The sequence below is a fragment of the Plecotus auritus genome, assembly GCF_963455305.1.
Source record: "Plecotus auritus genome assembly, chromosome: 1".
NCBI lineage: Eukaryota > Metazoa > Chordata > Mammalia > Chiroptera > Vespertilionidae > Plecotus > Plecotus auritus.
Genome location: NC_137770.1, coordinates 117,497,950 through 117,523,197, shown reverse-complemented (window position 1 = coordinate 117,523,197; position 25,248 = coordinate 117,497,950). Strand labels below are relative to the sequence as shown.

The following is a 25,248-nucleotide window of genomic DNA, read 5'->3' as shown; positions in this document are numbered from 1 at the left end:
CTCCCCTCCCACCACCCCAGCATATCCCTGAGATGGCTCACTTTCTGTCTCAGGGTCTTATCCAATGCCAGGGAAGTCTGCTTGACCCCTGAGCAAACATAGGCTGAAAGTGCCAACCCTTAGCCAACTGGGGAATAGGAGCCAGTGGGTAGAGGGTCCACAGAGGAGAGTCATTCTGGGAATTTTTCCTGAAATTAATCTCCATGCTCCCCATGGTAGGAAAGAAATAGGGCTGGTGATGCTGGGTTGGGGTTGTTGAGGGACGTTGTTGGAGGTTTTATGGGAAAGCCATTTTGCGTTAATTGTATTGTGCACATTAAACCAACAACTCCAGGAGCAAAAGGGTGGGGAAGGAAGAGTGGGAAAATGCTGGAATGAACTGGTGATGGTGGTGTGGTGGGGCAGCTGAGGATTCACTGGGGATAAGGGATTGGCCAGACAAGGACACCTGCCTCATTTCTTGCCAATTAGAATATAGAGAATGTGGTAGGTAGAGGGTGGGAACTGGGATTCTGCTGAATTGACAATCCATTAAGTGCCAGGCATTGTGCCAGATGCTCCATTGGATCCCACACACTCATAAGCTGCTTTACATGCAGCTCCAGATACAACCCTTATAGTAGACCTTTGAGGTGAACACTATTGCTATCATAATTTCCCACAAGGGAACAGCACAGAGAGGCCAATGACTTGCCCAAGTCACACAGGGTTTAACAACCCCATCTACCCCAGCTGGGATGAGCCTGATCTCTATAGTGAAGAGGATGGGAGAACTGAGGCCAGACCCCTGGTGAAGGATGGACAAGCCATTTTGGAGAATCTGTGAGTTGACACAGACCCTATCCATGAAGTAAGCCAGCCATCCAGTAATGCATGCATTGATTCATTCATTCATTCCATCACTGACTCTAACATCTGTACCTGCATAGTTGTAAAGAGAGACCATGGTCTTGTAAAAGTGGAAGCCCTGGGCCCTTCATGCCAGTAGGAGGAGGATGAAGATCTCTGAGAGGATCAGTGGTATCAGAAAGGCTTCCTAGAAAAGTGTGGCTGGAACTTGGATGGGCTACTTCTCCTCTCTGTATCCAAGTTGCCTTATTTAGAAATAGGAAGTGGCATCCCTGCCCTTTCCTTCCTGTTAGGGGCCTCTGGGAGGATCCAGGAGCTTCATGCTTTAGAATTTGAGCATCTGAGGGTGTGCTGGAGAGTGATTAAGATTCTCTGAGGCTAGAAACAAAAGGTGAACTCAGAGGTTTTCAGGGAAACCAAGCCAGAAAGACCGGTCCTGGGGGAGGGACCGTGCAAACCCATGGCAGAGGTGAAAACAGCCTGGATTTTGGGACCTAGAGTGTGAGGTTCATTAGGCCTCAACCAGAGAAGGTGCCCAAAGCCCTGGCACTGAGTGGCAAGAAAAGATCCAGAGACAATGGCCCTGATAGAATGGAGCCTGAAGGCATCATCTATATATATAAAAAGCCAGTGACCAGAATGCTAAAATGACCAGAATGACCAGAACAACCGGTCACTATGACGCCCACAATCAGGGGTAGGGCTGGCCAGCCAACATCTCATGGTCCCTCCTCACTGGCTGGCCCTGTCCCCGATTGCCCCCGTGCCCTGCCCCCCCCCCATCAGGGGCAAGGCTGGCCAACCTCCTGCATCCCCTCCTCCCTGCCAGCCCAGCCCTAGTTGGCCCCCATTGGGATGGGCCAGCCGGACCCCACCTGTGCACCAGGCCCCTAGTCAAGAATAACTGGAATGAGATCATTGACAGCTTTGATGACATGAACCTCTCAGAGTCCTTCCTCTGTGGCATCTATGCCTATGGTTTTGAGAAGCCTTCTGCCATCTAGCAGTGAACCATTCTTCCCTGTATCAAGGGTTATGATGTGATCACTCAAGCCCAATCTGGGACAGGAAAAACAGCCACTTTTGCCGTATGGATTATGCAACAGATTGAATTGGATCTAAAGGCTACCTAGGCCTTGGTCCTGGAACCCACTAGAGAATTGGCACAGCAGATACAAAAGGTAGTCATGGCTTTAGGAGATTACATGGGTGCATCCTGCCATGCCTTCACTGGGGATACCAACATGCATACTGAGGTGCAGAAGCTGCAGATGGAAGCTCCCCATATCATGGTGGGCACCTGAGGACTTGTGTTTGACATGCTTAATCTCAGATACCTGTCTCCCAAATACATCAAGATGTTGGTACTGGATAAAGCTGATGAAACTTTAAGCCATGGGTTCAAGGACCAGATCTATGACATATTCTAAAAGCTCAACAGCAACACCCAGGTGGTATTGCTGTCAGCTACAATGCCTTCCGATGTGCTTGAGGTAACTGAGAAGTTCATGAGGGCCCCATTCGGATTCTTGTCAAGAAGGAAGAGTTGACTCTGGAGAGTATCCGCCAATTCTATATCAACATGGAATGACAGGAGTGGATGCTGGAAACATTGTGTGACTTATACGAAACCTTACATCACCCAGGCAGTCATCTTCATCAACACTCGAAAAAAAGGTTGATTGGCTCACTGAGAAGATGAACACCTGAGACTTCACTGTCTCTGCCATGCATGGAGATATGGACCAAAAGGAACAAGATGTAATCATGAGGGAGTTCCACTCTGGCTCTAGCAAAGTATTGATCACCACTGACCTGCTGGCCAGAGGCAGTGATGTACAGCAGGTTTCTTTAGTCATCAACTATGACCTTCCCACAAACAGGGAAAACTATATCCACAGAATCAGTCAGGTGGACGTTTTGGCTGTAAGGGTGGGGCTATTAATACGTTGACAGAAGAAGACAAGAGGGAAAAAGAAGAAAAAAAATGGCGGCGGAATAGACAGACATGTCCCAAGTCTTGTCCCGGAGCAGATAGAAAGAACAGCTGAGGGTCACATGGGGAGTGTCTGTTGGTGAGTTAAGGGACAGCTATACTCCAGGAGAAGGTGGGGGACTGCTGGACGGGGCTCCCCTGACCGGGCAGCCCCCACTGCTGCTGGGTTCCCTCCCGGAGCCACCGGCTTGGACGGACGTGGAGACCACACCATCTTGAAGGGGAAAGTGGATGTTATTGGAAGCCTGAAAATCTACAACTGCGGCACCCACCGAATAGCTGCGAACACCAGAGCACCGGTCCCCAATTGGCGCAAACACACAGATTCAGAGGAGCTCTACACTCCACCATGGAAAGGTCAGATTTCGCCTGGGATAAGGTGAGGTGTCTGGTCCCAGCAGGACAGAGAAATGCACACACTGTGGGAGCTAGAGGACCGGGGGAAGTCTGTGCCTAGAAAAATCCATGGCTGTTGGGGCTGGCATGATCTGTGAATGTGGAAGGGGGTCCTCAGAGCTGCTAACACAGGGGATCTCTAAAAAGCAACCCATTTTGATCTGACGCAGAAGGACAGCCTAAAAATTTTAAAAGTGTGACAGCTGCTTGGACACGGGGGGCAGTGGGGGGCGGGGGGAAGAAAGGACTGCACAGACTTGCGGGCAGCCCCGGAGTTCGCACACATGCGCTTTCTCTTCTTTAAATCCTTGCTTCTGATTGCTGAGCCCAGTGCATGGGATCACCCAGTTGGGAAGACCCTAGGACACTGCAGGGGAAAGTTGTTTTTCTGGAACCTGGGGATCGGAGCGGGGAGTGACCGTCAGAGAACCAGCTCTGGGGCAGCCCACTCCCACAAACTGGTATTGAGTGCCACAGGGAAAGCAGGATCTAAGCACAGACTAGAGAGGACCTATATACCCGGAGGTCAATCCAGAAACACTGCCACCCAGGGGTTGAATCACAAATTGACTCATGTGTAATCACGAATAAAGGAATACAAAAAGTAAGACACACTGCCTACTTAAAAATCAGGACTGGCTTCCAAAACTGAGGAGCAGTGGAATGCAGGGAACTGCAATACTGTCCTGACTGGGAAACAGGCATGCCAAACAGAACACTAGAGGAAGTGAATGACCTTCACTACTGCACATTTTATTTTTATTTTTTTCATCTTTTACTTAAGAAACTAATTTTTTTCCTCACTTGATTTTACCTTTTTAATAATTACATTTTTATTTTCAATCAGTATTATTACTACTACTATTTTACCTTTTTAAAAACAAAGTGTCATTTTATTTTCTCTTTATTTGACTTTGAGATTAGTGTTCTACATTCTATTTTCATCTTTCCTTTAGTATCATTTTACTCTATCTCAACTCTATCTTTATGCCATCACTCTCTTCCTAACTTTTCCCCTTTTGTTGTCCTGTTTCTCTCACCCTTCTCCTGCTTTAGATTTTCCCCATTCTTTCTTCTTACCCCCTGTTAAAATTTCACCCTACTTATATATCTAATTTCCAATCCCCTGCTCCAAGTTCATACACACCTCTCTCTTCTCTGTCTTCACTATCCAAAAAATTGTTTTTCTCTCTGTCCTTTTGATGTTGTTTATTTGAATGTTGATTATATCGATTTTTTATGCTTGTTTGTGAGATTGTTTTGCTTATTTTTGTTTGTTTGTTTGCTTTGTTTTTGTTTGTTTTTTTTGCTTCTGTTTTCCCTTGCCTTGCTTGATATTAGTTGTTGTTTGTAGTTTGTATTCATCTCCAGGTACTTGTTGCTGGCATTTGCTGGGATTAGTGGCTGTTCTATTGGAGTTTTAACCCCATATATATAGTTTGTTCCCCTTTTCTTTCTTATTCTCTTTCTTTTCTCTATCACTTTTTTTTCTTTTTCCCAATTTCATTTTAGCACTCCTTTCTTTTTTAAAAAATTATTTTTTTTCTCTTCTTCTTTCTCTCCTATCCCCTAATTTGCCTTTCTCTGGTGGTCACCTTTATTTGGGGTTATTAATATCGTGAATACATTTCTGTTCAGTGCCTTGTGTTTTGTACCTGGTTGTGTTGTATTTTGTGCCTTTAAATCAACTCAAGAGAGAGAGAACTACATAACCAGACACCTGGAGAAGAGAAACTATGGGGAGACAAAGAAACAGCCCGCATATGAAAGAAAAGCAGGCATCACCAGGAAGTAAATAAAATGGAGGCAAGCAACCTGTCAGAGAAAGAATTCAGAGAAATGGTCATAAGGTCACTGAAAAGGATGGAAGACAAATTCGACAATATGGGTAAGAACCAAGAAGAAATGAAGAAGAACCAAAAAGAAATGAAAAATGACATTGCTGCTGTAAAGAACTCAATAGAAAGCATCAAGAGTGGACTAAAAGAAGCAGAGGACCGCATCAGTGAGCTAGAAGACAAGGTAGGAAAAAATACCCAAGTAGAGCAGCTTCTAGAAAAAAAAATTAAAAAGAAGGAGAAGGGCCTAAAGGAACTTTGGGAAAACACGAAACAAAACAACATCCACATAATAGGAGTACCAGAAGCAGAGGAAACTGAGCAAGGAATAGAAAACCTGTTTGAAGAAATAATGACAGAAAACTTCCCTGATATAGGGAAGAAAAAACCCACACAAATCCACGAAGCTCACAGAGTCCCAAGCAAAATGAACCCCAAAAGACCGATGCCAAAGCACATTATAATTAAATTGGCACCAACGACAAAGTAAGAATCCTAAAAGTGGCAAGAGAGAGACAGAAAGTTACCTACAAAGGAACCCCCATCAGACTAGGAACTGATTTCTCAATAGGAACTCATCAGGCCAGAAGGGAATGGAATGAAATATACAAAGCCATGCAAAGGAAGGGTCTGAATCCAAGAATACTGTACCCAGCAAGGCTTTCAATCAAAATTGAACGTGAAATCAGGAGCTTCACAGACAAAAAAGGACTAAGGGAGTTTATTACCACCAAACCAGCAATGCAAGAAATGCTAAAGGGTCTGCTGTAAAAAAGAAGAAATAAGAAGCAAAGAAGGAACACAAGGGGTAAAGAATAAAAATGGCAACAAATAAGTACCTACCAATAATAACTTTAAATGTAAATGGATTAAATGCCCCAATAAAAAGACATAGGGTAATGGATTTGGATAAGAAAACACGACCCATATATCTGCTGTCTACAAGAAACCCACCTCAGAAAAAAAGACGCACACAGACAGAGGGTGAAGGGATGGGAAAAGGTTTTACAGGCGAATGGAAATGAAAAAAAGCTGGGGTAGCAATACTTCTCTCTAACAAATTAGATCTCCAAGTGAAGGACATAACAAGAGATAAGGAAGGCCACTTCATAATACTGAAGGGAACAACTCAACAAGAAGAAATAACTCTGGTAAACATATATGCACCCAATACAGGAGCACCAAATACATAAAAAAACTCCTGGAGGATATCAAAGGAGAGATTGATAGCAATACAATCATAGTAGGAGACTTGAATACCCCACTATCACCATTGGACAAATCCTCTAAACAAAAAATCAGCAAAAAAACATCAATCCTAAATGACTCACTAGACGAGATGGAATTAATTGACATCTTCAGAACATTTCACCCCAAAGCCACAGAATATACTTTCTTCTCAAGTGCTCATAGGTCATTTTCAAAGATAGACCATATGTTGGGTCATAAGCAAAGTCTCTTCAAATTCAAGAAGATAGAAATCATATCAAGCATCTTCTCAGATCACGGTGTCATAAAACTGGAAATCAACTACAATAAGAACAATCCAAGAAAATCAAACACATGGAGACTAAACAGCATGCTATTAAACAATGACTGGGTTACCAGAGAGATCAAAGAAGAAATAAAAAACATCATGGCAACAAATGACAATGAAAACACAACAATCCAAAATCTATGGGACACAGCGAAAGCAGTCTTGAGAGGGAAGTCCATAGCTCTACAAGCCTACTGCAAAAAAAAAAAAAAAAAAAAAAACACACAAGAAAAAATGGTAATAAATTACCTAACCCTACAACTCAAAGAGTTAGAAAGAGAGCAACAAGAAAAGCCCAGTGTAAGCAGAAGGAAGGAAATAATAAAGATCAGAGCGGAGATAAACGACATTGAGACCAAAAAAACAATACAGAAGATCAACAAAACCAAGAGCTGGTTCTTTGAAAGGATAAAAAAGATTAATGAACCTCTAGCCAGGCTCACCAAGAAGCAAAGAGAGAGGACCCAAATAAACAAAATCAGAAATGAAAGAGGTGAAATAACAACAGACCCCACCGAAATATAAAGGAGTGTTAAAAAATACTATGAAAAACTCTATTCCAAGAAAATGGACAACCTGGAGGAAATGGACAGATTCCTAGAAAAATATAACCTTCCAAAACTCAATCAGGAAAAATCTGAACATCTCAACAGGCCAATAACTATGGAAGAAATTGAAGCAGTCATAAAAAAGCTTCCAGCAAACAAAAGCCCGGGACCAGACAGCTTCACAGGGGAGTTTTACCAAACATTCAAGGAAAAATTAAAACCTATCCTCCTCAGACTATTCCAAAAAATTCAAGGGGAAGGAACACTTGCAAGCTCATTCAATGAAGCTGGCATTACCCTAATACCAAAACCAGATAAAGACAACACAATGAAAGAGAATTACAGGCCAATATCCCTCATGAACATAGCTGCCAAAATCCTCAACAAAATTCTAGCAAATCGGATCCAGCACTACATCAGAAAGATCATACACCATGACCAAGTAGGATTTATCCCAGGGATGCAAGGATGGTACAATATCCACAAATCAATAAACGTGATACATCACATAAACAAATTGAGAGATAAAATTCACATAGTCATATCAATTGATGCAGAAAAAGCATCTGACAAAATCAAACACCCTTTCTTAATAAAAACTCTCAGCAAGGTGGGAATAGAAGGATCATACCTCAACATAATAAAAGGTATATATGATAAACCCACAGCTAACATCATACTCAATGGGCAAAAACTAAAACCATTTCCCCTAAGAACAGGAAGAAGACAGGGATGCAAACTCTCACCACTCCTGTTCAACATAGTACTGGAAGTATTAGCCATTGCAATTAGACAAGAAGAAGAAATAAAAGGCATCCAAATTGGAAAAGAAGAAGTAAAGCTGTCCTTATTTGCAGATGACATGATATTGTATATAAAAAACCCAAAAGACCCCATCAAAAAATTATTTGATGTAATAAATGAATTCGGCAATGTAGCAGGATACAAAATTAACGCCAAGAAATCTATGGCATTTCTATATACCCGTAGTGAACTTACAGAAAGAGAGACTAAAAAGGCAATCCCGTTACCAAGGCACCAAAAAAATACCTAGGAATAAACTTAACAAAGGAGGTAAAAGACCTATACGCGGAAAACTACACAACACTGAAAAAAGAGATAGAGGAAGACGTAAACAGATGGAAGAACATACCATGTTCATGGATTGGGAGAATCAACATCATTAAAATGACTATACTACATAAAGCAATATATAGATTCAATGCATGCCCCATTAAAATATCAACAGCATATTTCACAGACCTAGAAAGACTCTCCAAAAATTTATCTGGAATAAAAACAGACCCCAAATAGCCACAGCAATCCTGAGAAAGAAGAACAAAGTAGGTGGGATCTCAATACCAGATTTCAAGCTGTATCACAAAGCCACTGTTCTCAAAACTGCCTGGTACTGGCACAAGAACAGACATACAGACAATGGAATAGAATAGAGTACCCACAAATTGACCCAAATCACTATGCTCAATTAATATTTGACAAAGGAGGCATGAACATACAATGGAGTCAAGACAGTCTCTTCAGTAAATGGTGTTGAGAAAATTGGACAAATAGATGCAAAAAAAAAAAAAAACTAGACCACCAATTTACAACATACAGAAAAATAAACTCAAAATGGATCAAGGACTTAAACATATGATGAGAAACCATAAAAATACTAGAGGAATCCATAGTCAGAAAAATCTCTGACATATGCCAAAGCAATTTCTTCACTGATACTGCTCCTAGGGCAATGGAAACTAAAGAGAAAATAAACAAATGGGACTACATCAAAATAAAAAGCTTTTGCACAGCAAAGGAGACCATCAATAAAACAACAAGAAAGCCCACTGCATGGGAGAACATATTTGCCAATGATGTCAACAATAAGGGTTTAATCTCCAACATTTACAGGAAACTCATGCAACTTAACAAAAAGAAGATAAACAACGCAATCAAAAAATGGGCAACTGACCTAAATAGACACTTTTCAAAAGAAGACAGAAGGAAGGCCAAGAGACATATGAAAACATGCTCAAAGTCACTAATCATCAGAGAGATGCAAATCAAAACAACAATGCGGTACCATATCACACCTGTCAGAATGGCTATTATCAACAAGTCAACAAATGACAACTGCTGGCAAGGTTGTGGAGAAAAAGGAACCCTCGTGCACTGCTGGTGGGAATGCAGACTGGTGCAGCCCCTGTGGAGATCAGTATGGAGTTTCCGCAAAAAACTAAAAATGAAACTCACATTTGACCCAGTGATCCCACTTCTAGGAATATATCCCAAGGAACTAGAAACACCAATCAGGATGTATGGGTCTGGTTCTGTAAGGTTTTAGTAGTAGGAGAAAAGAAAAAGGTCTCTCAGAAGGGAACCCAATCCCTTGTTCTGCCAGGATCCCCTGAGGAAGTCACTCTAGTTTTACCATCTCCATATGTGCCACAGACAGCACCAAGTGCTTCCCCAGCTGGTCTGAAAGGTCCAGAAACACCGCCCCCTTCCATTTCTCCTCAACCAGGCTCTCCAGATCCAGTTGGGGGGCACTTGCATTCAGCTGATCAAGGGCCCAGGCCACAAACAGCACGTCAGATGCCTCTAAGGGAGATTTGGGGTGCCAAAGTAGTTGGCGAAGATGGGACCTTGCAGGAGGGAGGGCTGGTCTATTATTATCAGCCCTTTACCACCAGTGACATCTTGAATTGGAAACATCACACCCCAGCTTATTCTGAAAAACCTCAGGCCATGATAGACCTTCTAGAAACGATCTTCCAGACCCAGAAGCCCACCTGGGTGGACTGCAAGCAGCTCCTTTTCACGTTCTTTAACACTGAGGAGCGCATGAGAGTAGTAACAGAGGATCGGAAGTGGCTCCAGACCCAGGCCCTGGCAGGAATATTAGACACAGACAGATGGGCCAGGAAGGCCTTCCCAGATGAGGAACCAATTGGAACCCGAACTCAGACGATGGAAGGACCCGGCTAGAAAGATATCGGCTGGCCTTCCTCCAGGGGGTCAGGGCCAGAGCCAAGAAGCCCACCAACATGGCTAAAATCTCTGAGGATTTCCAGAAGCCTGACGAAAGTCCAGCAGCATTCTTTGAGAGACTATGTGAGGCATACCGGATCTACACCCCCTTTAGACCTGAGGCCCCAGAAAATCAAACCATGGTAAATGCCGCTTTTGTAGGCCAAGCCCAGCCTGACATCAGGAGAAAATTACAGAAACTGGAAGGGTTTGCAGGAAAGAATGCTACTGAACTGCTAGAGATAGCTAACAAGGTTTTCATCAATCGAGAGAGTGCAGCAAGGAAGGAGGAAGAAAAGAGAATACAAAGAAGGGCCAATGTGATAGCAGCGGCTTTTAGAGGCTCAGGCTCCCAGACAGATCAGCAAGGATACAGACCAGGGGGAAAAGGAAGAGTGAGCCTGATACGAGACCAGTGTGCCTATTGTAAGGAAACAGGACACTGGAAGAATGAATGTCCCAAATGGCAAAGTAAAAAGACTGGGCCCCCTTTTCCACCCAGTTGCTATCAACCAGAGCCACCTGAAGCAGATCTCATTGGGCTAGCAATGGCTGATTCCGACTAGGACAGACTGGTCTCACTTCAGCTAGGCCCCATGAGCCCATGGTCAGAATGAAAATTGGGGGCCAGACTGTGGACTTTATGGTTGATATGGGAGCTGAGCACTTAGTAGTCTCTCAGAAAGTAGCACCTCTCTGAGGAAAGGAGGTCACCATTATTGGAGCTACTGGGGACCAGACCCATAGACCATTCTGTCGCCCTCGTTGATGCCAACTTGGCAGTCATTAAGTAATTCATGAATTCTTGTACTTGCCAGACTGTCCAGTGCCTCTAATGGGTAGAGACCTTTTAGCCAAAATGGGGCCAGAAATCACTTTTGCTCCAGATGGCTCAGCACAGCTTCGCCTAGGTGAGGAGACCTCCCCAATGATCCTGTCCTTAGCAGTGCCGAGGGAGGAAGAATGGAGACTTTATACCCCCCAGACAAAGGCCTCACCATTGGAACCTGAATTAGAGAAGGAATTCTTGCTGGTCTGGGCAGAAGGGAATCCTCCAGGCCTGGCTAAGGACCATGCCCCGGTGATAATCAAGTTAAAGCCTGGGACACAGCCTGTTTAAATCCGCCAATATCCAATTCCAAGAGAAGCATGCCTAGGAATCCAGGTCCACTTAGACCGGCTGCTTCAGTGGGGACTTGTTAAACGATGCAGGTCTCCATGGAACACGCCTCTCTTGCCTGTCAAAAAGCCTGGGACTAATGACTACTGCCCAGTGCAGGATCTACGGGCTGTTAATGAGGCTGTTATAACCCTGCATTCAGCACTGCCGAACCCCTACACTCTTCTGGGACTCATCCCAACAAAGGCGGAATGGTTTACATGCCTAGTTCTGAAAGATGCCTTTTTCTGTCTTTGATTAGCTCCTTCCAGTCAGCCTCTCTTCACTTTCGAATGGGAAAACCCAACTACAGCGGCCAAGGAGCAGTTCACCTGGACCAGACTGCCACAAGGGTTCAAGAACTGCCCTACTCTTTTTAGTGGAGCACTAGCATCTGATCTGTCTAACTTCCCAGGACAGGACTTGGGGTGTGTTCTACTCCAGTATGTAGACAACCTCCTACTGGCCAGCTCCACACGAGCTCAGTGCTGGGAGGGAACACGAGCCCTTCTGAGACTACTAACTGAAACAGGTTATCAGGTGTCTAAGAAAAAGGCACAGATTTGTCAGAAAGAAGTCAAGTATCTAGGCTTCTGGATCACCCAAGGGAAACAAAGGCTAGGGACTGAAAGGAAGCAGGCAGTATGTGCCATCCCAGTCCCTAGCACCCGGCGGCAGATTCAGGAATTCCTGGGAGCGGCAGCATTTTGTTGAATTTGGATCCCAGGGTTTTCAGACCTGGCCAAGCCTCTCTATGAAGCTTTAAGAGGAGAAGAGAAGGCACCCATCGACTGGGGTCCCAAATAGGAGAAAGTCTTCGTCACCATAAAGGCAAAGCTCACTGAGGCCCCGGCACTAGGGCTACCAGATGTGACGCGAGACTTTAATCTTTTTGTTCATGAGAACAGCAGGGTAGCCCTAGGAGTTCTAACCCAGGAGTTTGGACCCTGGCAAAGACCAGTAGCCTATCTCTCCAAGCAGACTGACCCAGTTGCCTCTGGGTGGCCTCCGTGCCTCAGGGCCCTTGCAGCCACGGCTTTATTAGTCAAGGAAGCGGATAAGCTTACCTTAGGACAAAACTTAAATGTGAAAGTACCTCATGCTGTTGTCACCCTGATGGAAGCAAGGGGGCAGCACTGGCTGACTCATGCTCGAATGACTCAGTATCAAGGGCTGTTAGGTGAGAACCCGCGGGTATGATTAGAAGCAGCGAGAACACTTAATCCTACCACCTTTCTACCCATCATTGAGGGGGCCCCTGAGCATGCATGATTGCCTGGGAGTCCTAGAGGAGGTTTATTCCAGCCGGCCAGACCTAAGGGATAGGCCCTTGCAAAACGCGGACTTGGTATTGTTCACAGATGGCAGCAGCTTCTTAGATGAAGGAAAAAGATGAGCCGGATATGCAGTGGTATCAAACTTTGAGACAATTGAAGCACAGGCCCTGCCTGAAGGATGGCCAGCGCAGAGGGCAGAACTTTGGGCCCTAATAAGATCCCTAGAACTCAGTAAGAATAAGCATACCAACATCTACACTGACTTGTGCTATGCCTTTGCTACCTTGCATGTCCATGGGGCCATATATAAGGAAAGGGGGCTCTTGACAGCAGGAGGAAAAGGAATCAAAAATCAGAATGATATTTTAAAGTTACTAGAAGCAGTCTGGGAGCCTAAGGAAATAGCCGTCTTCCATTGCAAAGGTCACCAGAAAGGGAAAGACTCAGTATCAGAAGGAAACCAGCGTGCTGACGCCGCAGCCAAGCTGGCTGCTAAAGAACAAGCAGCACCGGCACGGATCATGTTGGCCCCTGAATTACCTGAACCTCCAAAATACACTCCTCAGGAAGAGGAATGGGCCCAGCAAGAAGGGGGCAAGAGAACAATGGAAGGCTGGTGGATACTCCCAGAACATAGGGTCTATGTCCCAGAACAGTTAGCCCATAAGGTAGTCCTCCAGCAGCATGAACTCACTCATTTAGGGAAGACTGCCCTAGAAGCCTTGTTAGGCAGATACTACCTAATTGCCCGTCTTCCCTCCTTGTGTGCCTCAGTCTCTCAGTGTTGCCTCCTCTGTGCTCAGAACAATGCCAAACCGGGTCCTGTGGGACGGATAGGAGTTCAGTGCTGTGGGCAAGCTCCTTTTGAGGACTTAGAAGTAGATTTTAGAGAAATAGGGCCTAGCAGAGGGAATAAATACCTGCTAGTCTTTGTTTGCACCTTTTCAGGTTGGGTCGAGTCATATCCCACTCACACTGAAAAGGCGAGAGAAGTCATTAAGGCGTTACTGAAGGATATAATTCCCCGGTATGGAATGCCTCTGACCATAGGGTCCAATAATGGCCAGGCCTTTGTAGCAGAAATAGTACAACAGGTAGCCAAGGTTTTAGGAATTAAATGCAATCTACATATAGCTTACAGGCCTCAGAATTCAGGGAAAATGGAGTGCATGAACCGGACTCTAAAGCAGGCTATGGCTAAGCTATGCCAAGAGACAACCTTACTCTGGACAGATATCTTGCCCCTTGTACTCCTGCGGGTACGCTATGCCCCAAGGGCCTGGGGTAGGTTTCTCTCCCTTTGAAATTCTATACGGTAGACCCTCTCCCTTAATTCGGCCAAAGGGAGATTTGGGGGAAATAGGGAACTTAGAAACCCAGGAACAACTACAAGGACTTGGAAAAACTGTCTTTGAGGTCCACAGGTGGGTTATTGACTGACTACCCATCTCTCTAGGAACAGCTGTAAATCCTTATAAACCTGGAGACCAGGTTTGGGTAAAGGATTGGAAAAAGGAGCCCCTCAAGCCTACCTGGAAGGGACCCTATCCAGTCATATTAACCACCCCCACAGCTCTCAAGGTTGCAGGACTAAACACCTAGATCCACCACTCCCGGGTGAAGGCAGCCCACCAGCCAAGTGACATCCAGTCTGAGTGGAAGGTGACCTCTGACCAGAAACACCTCCTGTGGATCACCCTCAAGACAGCAGACCTGGCCGAGCAACCTGTTTCAAGGAATTCAGATAACACCCTGCTGAATTCTCCCTAACACTAATGTTTCTTTCTTATCTCCTCCTAATATAACATGCTCTAGTATTTCTGGATAATCGCTGGTTTTATCTAATAATTCTTTTTTTAAAAATTTAATGTCTTTATTGTTCAGATTATTACAATTGTTCCTCTTCCCCCCCATAACTCCCCTCCCCCCCCCCCCCCGGGCCCCACCCCACCCTCTGCCCTTACCTCCCCCGCACTGTCCTCATCCATAGGTGTACGATTTTTTTTTTAAATATATTTTATTGATTTTTTACAGAGAGGAAGGAAGAGGGATAGACAGTCAGAAACATCGATGAGAGAGAAACATCGATCAGCTGCCTCTTGCACACCTCCTACTGGGGATGTGCCCGCAACCAAGTTACATGCCCTTGACCGGAATCGAACCTGGGACCTTTCAGTCCGCAGGCTGACGCTCTATCCACTGAGCCAAACCAGTTTTGGCTAGGTGTACGATTTTTGTCCAGTCTCTTCCCGCACCCCCACACCCCTTCCCCCCCAAGAATTGTCAGTCCACTCCCTTTCTATGCCCCTGATTCTATTATATTCACCAGTTTATTCTGTTCATCAGATTTTTTATTCACTTGATTTTTAGATTCACTTGTTGATAGACACGTATTTGTTGTCATAATTTTTATCTTTACCTTTTTCTTCTTCTTCCTCTTCTTAAAGAATACCTTTCAGCATTTCATATAATACTGGTTTGGCGGTGATGAACTCCTTTAGCTTTTTCTTATCTGTGAAGCTCTTTATCTGACCTTCCATTCCGAATGATAGCTTTGCTGGGTAGAGTAATCTTGGTTGTAGGTTCTTGCTGTTCATCACTTTGCATATTTCTTGCCACTGCTGTCTGGCCTGCATAGTTGCTGTTGAGAAATCAGCTGACAATCATATGGGTGCTGCCTTGTAGGTAATTAACTGTTTTTGTCTTGCTGCTTTTAATATTCTTTGTCTTTTGCTCTTGGCATTTTAATTATGATATGTCTTGGTGTGGTCCTCTTTGGATTCCTTTTGTTCAGGGTTCTGTGCACTTCGTGGACTTGTAAGTCTATTTCTTTCACTAGGTGGGGGAAGTTTTCAGTCATTATTTCTTCAAATAGGTTTTCAGTATCTTGCTCTCTCTTTTCTTCTGGCACCCCCATAATTTGGATGTTGGTACACTTGAGGTTGTCCCAGAGGCTCCTTACACTATCTTCAAATTTTTGGATTCTTTTTGCTTTTCTGGTTGAGTGTTTTTTCCTTCTTTGTATTTCAAATTTTTGACTTGATTCTTGCAGTCATCTAGTCTGCTGTTAGGTCTCTGTATAATATTTTTTTTTTATTTCAGACAGTGTATGTTTAATTTCTAGTTGGTCCTTTTGCATATCCTCTAGGGTCTTGTTAAATTTATCGGCCTTTTCTAGGAAATTCTTGAAAAACCTTATAACCATGGTTTTGAACTCTATATCCAGTCGTTTGCTTTCCTCCATTTCTTTCATTTGTGATCTGTTTCTTTGTCTCCACATTTTCGCTGCTTCCCTGAGTTGGTAGAGTAGCTTTGTGTGGTAGGTGTTCTATAGGGCCCAGTGGCTCAGCCTCCCCCAGTTACCTGAGGTGGACACTTTTGGTGCACCCCTTTGTGGGCTGTGTGCTCAACATTGTCGTAGTTAAGTCTTGATTGTTGTTGGTATCACTGGGAGGAATTGACCTCCAGGCCAATTGGCTGTGAGGACCAGCTGTGTCTAATGCTGGGAGAACTTCTGAGCTGGAGACACCCTTATGAGACAAGACTTGCAAAATTGCAAAAGCCTCTGTGCTCAGCTTGGATGGGGAGGAGTCTCAGGGTGGAGCAGACAGCCTTGGCTTCCCATCAGCCCTGCCCTATGAGGCCCCTGGGTCTCAGTGTCCCTCGGTAATTGCTGTAAGCACCTCTGAGAGAAGCCGCCCTCATATTTCGCCCGCTGCCAGGCAGTCCAGTTTCTCCCCGAATGAGTCTGGGTTCCCAGAAACTCACCCAGAACTGGAGTTCAGCACAGTCGGGAGCTTCTGTCTCCCTCCCGCTTTAGAAAGCCAGCTGCGCATTCAGCTGCCTGTGCACTCAGCTGCCCGTCCTCTCTGCACGCACTTGCCTCCAGGCCTCTGCCTCCACAGCTCCCCTGAGTCTCAGTGTGCTTTCTCTTTTCCTGACAGTCCAGTTTCTCCCCGAATGAATCTGGGTTCCCAGAAACTCTCCCAGGACTGGAGTTCAGCGCAGTCGGGAGCTTCCATCTCCCTCCTGCTTTAGAAAGCCAGCCGCGCACTCAGCTGCCTGTGCACTCAGCCACCCTTCCTCTCTGCATGCTCGCTCATCTCCGTACCTCAGCCTTTTGCAGCTCCTCTGATTCTCAATGTGCTTTCCTCTTTCCTTCTAGTTGTAGAATTTCCACTCAGCCAGCTTTCCTGTGGTTCTGGATGGTGTCCGTTTTGTCTTTTAGTTGTAGTTTTGATATTGTTTTGTGAGGCAGCAGTTTAGGTGTTTACCTATGCCACCATCTTGGTTTCTCCTCTATCTAATAATTCTTATTTTGTCTTTTTTATGAGTGCCAGCAGAATCTGAGACTAGTACCAGGAGGAGAACTCATCTGCTCTTGCTGGGACACAGAAGCACCATAAAATTACTGCTACCCACACAGCAAGGAAACAAAGGACTTATCATAAATTGTTGGAGTACACCTTGTCATGCCATCCTTTGCTCCTTGCTTAGAAACTTGCTATCCAAATATGTTAGACCGGGTAGTCCATGAGAAAACCCAATCAAGCCAGATTTTTGTTAGCTATACTTATCAGCTTGCGTCATGTTACGACTCTACTACCAAATGCATGTGCGGGGGGGGGGGGGGGGGATTGTATTGGATGGAAAAAAAAATAATAGGACCTGTCACGGCCAATGTGCAGCTAACTAATGTTGCTCCTATTTGTTTCAGCAGTACGCAGGGCCAACATCCAACAGGTCACCTCCCAGATGAACTATGCAACTCTAACCCCAAGGCTGAAAACACCACCTACCCCTGGTGTCCCCTGCAAGAACATTCTATGCATGTGGGACCACTGCTTACCTCTGCCTGCCTGCAAACTGGACAGGAATGCCTTTAAACTTCACATGGTCCTACAAACCAGAAGACCTCCCTACAAACCCCTCTGAGAGGAAGAAGCGGAATGCTAACCCCTTGGTCATTGTCCTTTTCCAGCAGGAAGTAGCTAAGAGCAGTTGTCACTCCTGTTCACCATAACACCCCGTGGTCGTTGCTCCACAAGGCTAAAAGAAGCTTGTGGGACAAGCAGGGGGGGGGGGGCAATGAGGAGGAAACTGGTCTTGCAAGGTGTGTCAGGCCATAAAAACTGTGAACAATGCATTGCCCTGGGGGAAGGGGAGAAGAGTGGTTATCGCTGGCTCCAGGACAGATCATTGGATATGGCCTGGGGACCCCCAATACCTGGGGGCCTTCCTGTAAGCCCACGAAAGGGGGCGGAACCATATCTGCAAGACAAAGACCCCAGAAGGTTATAAAAAGTGAAGCCCTCTGCATGTTTCTTCACTCTGATTTGGAAATTATTCCTGGAGTCCATTAGTGTTAATAAATGGGGTCCCTTCCTTTCTCTAGGAAGCATGCTTGGTATTTCTTTGGTCTGCTGCAACAAGCTAACATTATTTAGGCTAGTGGACCCCAATCATTTCTGACAGCCCACTCCATATATATATATATATATATATATATATATATATATATATATACATATACATACACACACACACACACACACACACACACATACACACACACACACACACACACACACATACATACTAGTGCACTAGTGGCCCAGTGCACGAAATTCATCCATGGAGGGGGCAGTTCCCTCAGCCCAGCCTGCATCCTCTCCAATCGGGGACCCCTTGGGGGACATCCCTCTCGCAATCTGGGACTGCTGGCTCCTAACCGCTTACCTGCCTGCCTGCCTAATAGTCCCTAACTCCCTCTGCCTGCCTGATCACCCCCAACTGCCCTCCCATGCTGGCCAATTTGGTTCTAATTGGTCAGTTTCTATGCTAGTCAGCGTCAAAAGCTCCACCTCCTAGGCAGCCATTGGCTCCTCACAGTTGACCCAGATTTGGTTCTGATTGGCCAGTTTCTATGGGCCTATCAACAGGGCCTGATCAGAAAGTCAGGGCTGATCAGCAGCCCTGTGGAGGCTCCAAGAGAAATGGAGGCAGGTCTGCTGGCCAGGCTCGGAGGGAAAGAGAGAGGCAAGTGCTGGTCAAAATCTGCCTCAGAGGCTACAGATCAGTCTCTGCTTCTCTCTTCAGGTCTCTTTCCGGGCCTGATTCAAAGCTCCCTCAGCAGTCACTGCTGGGTCACCGGGCCTGCAGCCATAGTAATAAGCCTGGGTCCCCATGGCAACCCAGTGCTGACTGCAAGACTGACTTCCAAATTGGTGTTCTGATTGGCCGGTTTCTATGCCAGTCAGCGTCTCTGAGCCTATCAATGGGGCCTGATCAGAAAGGCGGGGCTGATCAGCAGGCTGGGTGAAGGCCTGGAAAGAAATGGACTGGGGGCTGCTGGCCAGGCTCGAAGGGGAAGAGAGAGGCAAGTGCTGGTCAAAAGCTGCCTCAGATGCTACAGATCAGCCCCTGCTTCTCTCTTCAGGTCTCTTTCCCAGTGATTGAAAGCCCCCCCTGCAGTCACTGCTGGGTCACCAGGCCTGCAGGCCACAGTAGTCAGCGCTGGGTCACCATGGCAACCCAGCACTGACTTCCAGATGGTCAGCCTTTGGTCGTCTTACACCCTGGCTCTTTATTTTATATATATATATATATATATATATATATATATATATATATATATATATATATATATATAGAGAGAGAGAGAGAGAGAGAGAGAGAGAGAGAGAGAGAAATCAAATCATTTGTATGCATGTATTTCAGTGCTAATATATTGTTCCATAAAACATATACAAAATAGTAACTTTAAAAGGATAATACAAAAATATATAAATAGAAGTTCTAATACTTTCTTTCTACACCCCAGTGGGTCTTTTTGAGTCCCCACTAGAAGCAGGCACGGTGCTTTGGTGACTACTTCTTGTACTAGCAGCCTGCATACATTGTAGTGATTTAAGCAGCAGTCCCTTCAAAAAAGCTTCTGCCAGGGCTGATGTGAGAGGCTAAGCTCCAGGGCCCCCACAGGGAAGCCAAGGAGTGCTAATGTGGGTGATTAAATAATTTGTAATCCATTTGGAATGGCAGCCATGTCTAACAGAGGTGTGATGACTGCTCCACAAATAGAAAGTTGGCCAGGGAGGCAGTTGGTAGGACATATTCCAAGGGCATGGGGTAGGCATATGCAGACTGGCTCTTGCTACTCAGTGTCTTCTTGCTGCAAATAGTGCCTGCCCAGTGCAATTGGTCAGTCTGCCCCTTCCCCGCCCAAACCCACTATACTCTTCTGCCTCTGGATCAGTCTCTCCTGTGCTCCATAATCTCCACTTGGAATAAGTCCTCTTATTTGAATCTTCCTCCCTCCAAGCTTTCTTCCTCTCTCCCTCCCTTTCTTTTATCTATTAATGGCTCTGTACTAGCTCTCTATTCTGTGTATGGCATGTAAAGTGTACCTGTTGTTTTTGCTCTTCCAGCATCAGTTTCCCTTCTTCTGGAAACCATAATCATCTTCTTTTATGAAATGTCCCCTATCTCATTTCAGGCTATGAGACTTGGGTGGTACTGCCCTCACTCCCATGGTTCTACGAATGGGCACATCACCCAGGCCTAGCCAATCAGAGTCACATTGGTGGTCACATGATCCATCTCAGGCCACTGGAACCACTGGGAAAGAGGTACCCTCCACTGTAATTGCTAAACTGATAGAATATAAACTGGGAACTGCTGGGGACTATTTGCCACCACAAGGGGAGGTGGCACAGACAAAAGCATGTGTATTCTTGAGGACCTCAGTGGAGCCTTTGGTTCAACTATACTTGAAACTTATTAACTTATTCCTTTATGTGAGTCAGAAATTTCTTTGTTTGTGCTTAGGCCATTTTGAGGTTTTCTTTTTTGTTTTTATAATCTTGTAATGTACCTGACAGTTTTGAGCAAAACATTCACAATCTCCTGCAGTGACTAATATTCTCCCTGCAAAGAGCACTTGCCCTCTCTGGCCTTTTCTCTACACTACAGCAGACTCAACATCCTATGCCTCACTGTGGCCTGTAAGGCCCTCAATGACCTGACTCTCCTCACCAACCTGACCTCCCCTCCTGTCCCTCTCCTCTTCCCTCATCCTGTTCGAACCACATTGGTATCCTTGCAGCTTCTCAACAAATGCAGGGCACCTCTAAACACACACACACACACACACACACACACACACACACACACACACACACACACATCTTTGGGCCTTTGCATTTGTTGTTCCTTTTGCTGTTACAGCCCTTAGGCCTAGATGACCCTCAAGGCTTCCTCTGTTACTGCTTTTCCATTTCATCTCAAATGGCACCTTTCCTGACCAGCCGGTAGCAAATAGCAACCTTCCAGTGCCTCATCACTCCCTATTTCCTTAGTCTGCTTTATTTTTCCATAGCACTTGCATTTAATAGCTCATTCATTTACCTTCTATCTCTAGATTATAAGCTCTATTAGACAGACCTTTGCCGTGTTCACTGAGGCATCCCCAGGCCTAGAACTGAGGCTGACATACAGCAGGTGCTCAGTAAATACTGGGTAAATGAATATGCCTCTATTCCTCTCCCATGCAGCTGAGCTCTGTCTCTCCCTAGCCTAGACTCGTAGGAGTGGGGCTAGGGCTCCTCCTCCTCTGGCTCCTCCATCTTTCCCACCAATCAACTCACCATATTAATGCCGCCAGCCCCTTCCATCCTGTATTCTTCTTCCCAACCCTACTGTATTTGTAACTACTTGCTGGAGGTGGGAGGTTTATCTAGCCCCTGCCTGACCCATCCTAACTGTTCAAAACCAGTTTGTTAATGAGCCTCCAAGCAGCACAGGTCAAAACAGCCCCTTGCAGCATACCCAAGTCAGTTGTGAAAGAGCAGGCAGTTCGTTTGCTCCCTAATTACCAGCCTCACCGTGGACATCCTCAGAAGATGCCTCTTTCCTAATTAGAACAGCGGGTGGATTGCAGACTCTGGGCAGCATCCTGAGCTTCTCCTGGCAAGAGCCAGAGTCAGGCAAAGATGTTTCATTAGAAAAGAGTTAGGGAAGGGGGGGGCAGTCATGGTACCCACCTCCTCCTAGGAGAGCAATTGGGAGGCCCGCAATTTAGAGGCACAATTAAACAGCAAATACAAGAATGAAATAATTAAGTCCCTGATCTGCCTCTCCACCACCCAGATGAGGCTTCACCTGGCCACTCCTCCTCCCACCTACTCTTTCATGCATAGCCACAGGTCCAGCTAAGAGGCAGCTCCACTGAGCACCTGCTCAGGTAATCTTTTGCCCTCCCTCTATCTTTGGACAGGTTGGTGGTGGCTCAGGCACCGTCTGGGACTGTGTGCAGGCCCAATCCTTCCTGGAAGAGATAATATCTTTGTCCAGGCCAGCCAAACTCAACATCTTAGGGCTTATTTGGCGTGTGGGGGTTGCTGCCTGGGACATAGCCCATTTACCACATGATACTCATTTTCCCCATTTGTTCTTAGTAACAGAACTTCAATTTTATTCCAGGTAGCAAGATACTCAGCTAAAAGACTACATTTCCAAGGCTCTCTTGTAGCTAGATTTCAGCAATCAAAAGTCGTAGGGTGTACTTTCAAGAATATTCCTTAAGAGGAAGATAGATGATACATGTCCTTTTGCACTATCCTTCTGATTTTCTACTTCTTGGTTAAAAAGTAGAGGTGATGGTTGGAGCTCAAGCAACCATTTTGGGACTTCAAGGATGAAAACTGTATGCCAAGGATGGTGGGTCAAAAGATAGAAGAAACCCAGGTCCCTAATAATCCTGAGTTGCTATACTGCTTTGGACTACTTAAATCTAGACTTCTCCTTTGAGAGATAATAAACCTTTAATTTGCTTAAGCTAACTTTAGTTGGGTTTCTGTTACTAGTAGCTTAGTGAAAATCATAATTAATGCAATAAACCCTTTGAGCATGTGATAAAAGATGGGATTCCACTCTGCAGGCACATACACCTGTATGCAGGCACAGGCATGTCACACACACACACACACACACACAATTTTGCACATGACTTTGGCCTGAGAGAAGTAGTCATATTCTCTAAGTAAGGAGCCCAACTATCTCCTCTATTCCCCACCCCAGGCTTTAGTCACTGTGGCTCACTGCTTCTGGGGCTTTGGGACACAAAACCACCTAGAATTCGGCACCTAAAACCTACTTTATTGACAGTATTTTTGCTTCTAGTGCTGTGAGATTGGATTTCTGGATCAGGGGATGGAAGAGAACCCAGGACCTGCCCTAACCAAACCCTGGGGAAACTGGACTCATACAGCCTTTAGTTCAGTGGTTCTCAACCTTTCTAATGCTGCGACCCTTTAATACAGTTCCTCATGTTGTGGTGACCCCCAACCATGAAATTATTTTCGTTGCTACTTCATAACTGTAATTTTGCTACTGTTAATGAATCGTAATGTAAATATCTGTGTTTTCCGATGGTCTTAGGCGACCCTGCTAGCAGTTCTCAACCTGTGAGTCACGACCCACAGGTTGAAAACTGCTGCTGTAGAGCCTAAGATTCATTAACAGTAGCAAAATTACAGTTATGAAGTAGCAACGAAAATAATTTTATGGTTGGGGGTCACCACAACATGAGGAACTGTATTAAAGGGTCGCAGCATTAGAAAGGTTGAGAACCACTGCTTTAGTTTATCATCAATACAGACAGAATAAAATTTGGGTCCATGGTGGGCCATAACCATGAGGTGCTCAGGATCTCAGAGGAGGTGGTGGCCTGCAGGAATTAGAGGGGATTGCCTGGGGGGCGAGGGAACCCTGGACTTGGAAGGGCCAGATGAGGGCAGCAAGCTTTAGAAGGAGACATTGGGGGGCATGGGGGAGGAGGGCGGGAAGCAGAGGCCACCTGCAGGTAGAGGCTGAGATGATGCTTACAGCTAAGGGGACTTTGGCTTCTATGTACACAAGGGACTCAGCAGGAGAAACGTCTTCACCTTCACCTGAAATTAGAGATCACATCACTGAACCCTGGTGGGAGAGTGAGGACTATGAATTCAGAATCTCTTTGCCTGAGAACATCAGTGAGAACCTTGCCCATGGGCCTGGCCCAAGGCACCTGGGGCCAGAGAGCATGGGGCCCATTTCAGAGACTGGATACTAAAAGTCTCCCCGCTCCTTTCCTCCCCACTCTGCTCTGCACCCAGTGCCTCTCTGTAAGCTCTGAGGAAGCTGAACTACCTGGTTCTAGTTCTTTGCCCACCCCACTGGCTGTCAGTGCCACTGGGGAAGGGGAGCCAAGGGTCCAAGAAAGCAACCATTACCTTTACCTCTAGGCCTGGATCTGCCATCAGTTCTCTTACACGAGTTTCTTCCTCTCTCTCTCTCTCTCTCTCTCTCTCTCTTCTCCCACCTATAGATCCCCATGCTCTGAGTCTCTCAAAGAATTCATGGACTTTGACATTCAAGGCCAACTAGTTAATGCCATTCCTTCCAACTTCAGGAGAAATCTGCTCCAGTGCAACCTAGGCCAGTTCAGAGATTCCTTCTTCCCATGCTAACTGCACTGAAAGGCCTCCACCTCTCACCTGCTCTTCTTCCCTCCTCCACCCCTCACCTCCCCAGCCCACAGGTGACTGAGGTCAGAGAGCCATAAACAACCCACAGTTTCCAATTAATATTTAATTGTAACTTGAAATTCTTAATTGCAGCTGAAATGCTATCACTGGTGGAGGCATGTTGGTGGGGGTGGTGTGGGGTGATCCAGTTAGAGATGCTTGGCCTCTTCTGGACCAGGCACTGAGCCAGCAGAGCAGGGGTCAGAGGGCAGTTTGAGCCTGGCTTGACACTCTGGCTAATTACCCCAGTAACAACATCAGAGCAGTTACATCTTGGGCCCCAGGCCTGCCCCTTTGCAGCCAGAGGCCTGCACTTTGACCTGCCCTCTGTGGAGGGCTACCTGAGAAGTCCCATTTGTCAGAAGTCTCATTATGGCCACAGAGGGTCCTGACAGGATGATGCAGCATGCTCTACTTGAGGACAGCTAGGGCCCTCTGCTGGAGCTTTCTGGGGTGGGAAGCCTTTGGGGGCCCTCACAGGAGACCAGGGCTGTGTCCAGGGAGGCCCAGGTGCTGCAGAGGTGGCACAGGTGACTGAGGAGCCCTTAAGATTGGAGCCCAGACTGTACTCAGCTGGGAGGGGGGGATGCAGGGCAAGGTGGAAGTGGTCCTGATTTTTCTGAGAGCTTTCCTGAAATGTAGGACTTATGGTGCTAAAACCAGGAAAGTTCCAGGCAAAATGAGATGAGTTGGTCACCCTAATTAGAAGCAATTAGCCCTTTTGACAAAACTAGTTTTGGGGAGTGATAGCTGTCCTGAGGGTCCTCCTGGGTGGTATAACCTCCTAACTATAGGCCATCCCTTCCTTTCTCCTGAGACAGGCCAGTAAGCCAGGACAATTGGAATGGGGAAACTGAGACAGATAGCTGAACTAACCGGCTGAGCAATTTACAGGAGATACAGAAGGTCCCCTCCCTAGGTCTCAGTTGTATTTCAGCTCCAGGCCCAGAAAAGCAGCAAAACCAGGTGAGTGAACCAGGACCAGCTGCAATGACTAACAATCCCCTATCATCCTAACCATGACCAATCAATGGAGACCATAACCCTGAAGGAG

The 25,248-nt window shown here is 45.8% G+C and overlaps 1 pseudogene across 1 annotated transcript; it reads left to right on the top strand.

Annotated features, from left to right (window-relative positions):
- The first annotated feature begins 685 nt into the window (after positions 1–685).
- Positions 686–2,779, top strand: LOC308240943 (eukaryotic initiation factor 4A-I-like; annotated as a pseudogene). Its single transcript has 3 exons — positions 686–822; positions 1,736–2,670; positions 2,733–2,779. The product of its transcript is annotated as a eukaryotic initiation factor 4A-I-like (transcript).
- The last annotated feature ends 22,469 nt before the right edge of the window (positions 2,780–25,248 follow it).